Source organism: Podarcis erhardii (genome assembly GCF_964252035.2).
Source record: "Podarcis erhardii genome assembly, chromosome: 2".
Taxonomy (NCBI): domain Eukaryota; kingdom Metazoa; phylum Chordata; class Lepidosauria; order Squamata; family Lacertidae; genus Podarcis; species Podarcis erhardii.
The window spans coordinates 71,546,049-71,548,519 of NC_138498.1; the positions used below are offsets into that span (position 1 = coordinate 71,546,049).

Genomic DNA, 2,471 nt, shown 5'->3' on the forward strand with positions numbered 1-2,471 from the left:
TTCTTTGGCAGGAGCAGTATTCATCAGTCTCAATATATACCAGGAGGAGGAGTCACGTACGGTTAGCAATGGCTATGTTTTCATTTATTTCCCTGGACCCAAGCTCCTCACCTCACAGTCTTGATCAGCCTCAATGTATGAGCAGTTTTATAGGTTGTGCTCTTCTTGGACAGTGGGCGGATATGTGTGAGGGGGAGGAACAATCTCTAAATATGGGTAACAGTCCCAGTGAGAACTGCAAATGGTGGTGGGTGAGTTCTGCCATCACAAATGTAAGAACATTAGAAGAGCCCTGCTGGATCAGAGGAAAAGGCTCACCTAGATCAACATCTTGTTCTCATAGTGATTGACCAGGTAGAACATAGCCCTCATGGCTAGTAGCCACGAATTGATCTAAAGAAAGATGTGCAGGTGTGTATGTCAGCCTGTGAGACAGTTCATACCTGTGTGTATGTGAGAAATATGGCACACATATCTTGCACTGCTTTTTTTGCTAGGCTTTACCTGTAACAAATCACATTTTTTAAAAGGATCCATTATTTGGTTCAACATTTCCACTCTCTCCCTCCCCACCTCTTCTTAGATTTTTTTGTAAACCCCTACAAACTCCCTTTGCTCTCCCCCATCTCCAATAGTGGCGACAGAACTGACTCAGAAGTGCTATGCTAAAAAAACAGCATGTTGTAGAGGAGATTTTCCCTTTGACACATGCCCTTGCCAAGCCTGGCATGCCACCGCCTTGATCAGAAGCAGTGCCGGTGGACAATGAAGGACCCCTTCTCATTGTAGGCCTGCCGGTCGATCCACACGTTCTGGAAAGAGTTGAGTGACGCCACAATGGAACCACCCAACCAGGCAGAGAAGGTGCGGTTGGGGGAAGCCAGGATGCCCACCTTTTTGGATGGCTCCATCTTCTGCAGTTCCTTCTTAATCCTCTCGGAAAAGCCACGAAGCATGGTAGTTCCACCAGCCAGCAGCACATTGGCAAGCAGGTCCGCTTGTCGCTCTGGCTTGCATTTCCTGATGCTGCTTATAGCTTGGACGTGAAGCCCCACCTCTGGGAAGCCCAGCATGGTCGGATTGAAGAGGATCTCTGAGCAGCGGAAGCGCTCACTGCCGATGGAGATAACCTGCCTGTCAGGAAGGGTGTAGTCCATGAGGTATTTCTTCTCATCAGCATTCAGTTCACCCTCATATTCCTCCGGGATATAGCAGCACTTCTCCTTGATCTGACATACCACCTCCATTTCATCCTTATGGAAAGGGTTCCCAGATTCTCCCATCAACTTGGCCAGGTATTCTGTCAGGGCATTGCCTGCTATGTCTAGTCGGTAGGTGGCATGAGGTAAAATGTAGCCATCGTGGACAGGAGCGGTGTAGGATGTCCCATAGCCAGAGCCAATCACCAGCCCGCCTGTCCGGCCGTAGGAATACACTGACAAAAGGGACTGATGAGCCACAAACATGGCTGGCACCTCAAAGTTCTCAAAGAGCAGCTCCGCCATTTTCTCGCGGTTAGTCGTTGGGGACATGGGGGAATCGGTGACCAGCACAGCGAGCTCTTCAGGGCACACGCTGAGCTCTGTGTAGAAGACATGGTGCCACAGCATCTCTAGGGCATCCCAATCTGTCACAACCCCATGGGTCATTACCTGGTGTGTGCTCACCTCCGCACGCCGCTGTGGGATGCTCTTCCCAATGTAGTACAATGGGCTTTCCTTGGTCCTGTACCTTGGCACCCCCACAACACTTGGCACAATGGATCTCGGCTTCTCATCCCCAGCCAGGCCACTCTTGGTGTATCCAGTGCCTGTGTCTATAACAACAGCAGCATAGTCCTTGTACTTGTCTGATGGGCATGATGAGGAGTCTGATGGGAGGCCCTTTGAGCTTGGTCTGTGCCCTACAGGGCCAGGACTCTTGGACTTCTTAGGGTAGTGCATTGTGATGGGATCTTTCAGAGGCTATGTCCCTTTGTCCTGATGCTATCACAAGACCAGACAGTGGTCCAACAGCCTCAGAGGGAAAGAAAGAATCTTCCCATCAGTACAGAAGGCAGGAACCGTGTCGCCATAACAATCACCTGTGATGTGGCCACAGCAGAATGACATCATAAGAATGAGGGATGAGATGAAGGTGTTTTCATTCTAATAAAGATATTGAAATGAAACTGAACTGACACCCACTGAGACCTTACCACAATACTTGACATACGTCTATGGTTTCCATGACTGACATCCACTCTAGACACCATGGGATATTTAATGGGTTTATCCTCATCAATTATTTCATAGAATCATAGAATTGTAGAGTTGGCAGGGACCATGAGGATCATCTAGTCCACCCCCTGCAATGCAGAAATATTTTGCCCATTGTGGGGCTCGAACCCACAACCCTGAGATTAAGAGTTTCCTGCTCTACTGACACAGCAAACTTCACAGAATGACAAAAGCAAACACATGTTGGCTAAG

General features: G+C 48.8%; 1 pseudogene across 1 annotated transcript; it reads right to left on the bottom strand.

Annotated features, from left to right (window-relative positions):
* Positions 1-658: 658 nt before the first annotated feature.
* LOC309335535 (actin, cytoplasmic pseudogene) lies at positions 659-2,053 on the bottom strand (annotated as a pseudogene). The gene has a single exon. The product of its transcript is annotated as an actin, cytoplasmic pseudogene (transcript).
* Between the last annotated feature and the right edge of the window lie 418 nt (positions 2,054-2,471).